The sequence below is a fragment of the Colobus angolensis genome, unplaced genomic scaffold (assembly GCF_000951035.1).
Source record: "Colobus angolensis palliatus isolate OR3802 unplaced genomic scaffold, Cang.pa_1.0 Scaffold744, whole genome shotgun sequence".
Taxonomy (NCBI): domain Eukaryota; kingdom Metazoa; phylum Chordata; class Mammalia; order Primates; family Cercopithecidae; genus Colobus; species Colobus angolensis.
The window spans coordinates 369,286-370,005 of NW_012121199.1; positions in this window are offsets into that span (position 1 = coordinate 369,286).

Sequence of the window (720 nt, forward strand, 5' to 3'; positions counted from 1 at the left end):
ATAAGCTCTTCACACTGTCCTTTTTTGAATGAAGTTATCTGCCATCTTAGTATTGCCTCTTGGTGAAAATCTTTCTTCCAAGTTAGACAAGAACTGGGACATCAATTTTCAGAACTGATGGTGCCTTATAACTGGCACTCCGACTTTAAGTGGTGCAGGAGGCGGCCTTTGGGGGGTCCAGCCGTCACACCTGGAGCAAGAGGATCCTGCACAGTCCCCGTCTGCCTGCAGGTGTTGCGCTGCGACGACATTGCCAGCAAGAGGGCCCGGCAGTGTCCCCAGATTCCAGCAGGGGGCGTACGAGGAGTCTACTGGGAGCAAGAGGATCCTGCAGTGTCCTTAGCTGCCAGCAGGTGGCGCACGGGCACCACACCATGAGCAAGAAGACCCTGCAGTGTCCTGGTTGGCAGCAGGGGGCGTGCTGCCACTACACTGTGACCAAGAGGATCCTGTAGTCCCCCAGCGGCCAGAAGGGGGCGTGCCTCCAATACAAGGCAAGCAAGAGGGCCTGGCAGTGTCCCCAGCTGCCACTTGACTTGGAGCAAGAGGGCCGGGCAGTGTCCCCAGCTGCCAGTATCTGGAGCGCTGCTACTACACTGTGACCCAGAGAGCCCTGCAATGTCCCCAACTGCCAGCAGGCGGTGTGCCATCACTATACTGCGAGCAAGAGGGCCCTGCAGTGCCCCGGCGCCAGCAGGGGGGGCTGGCGACCACTGTAAG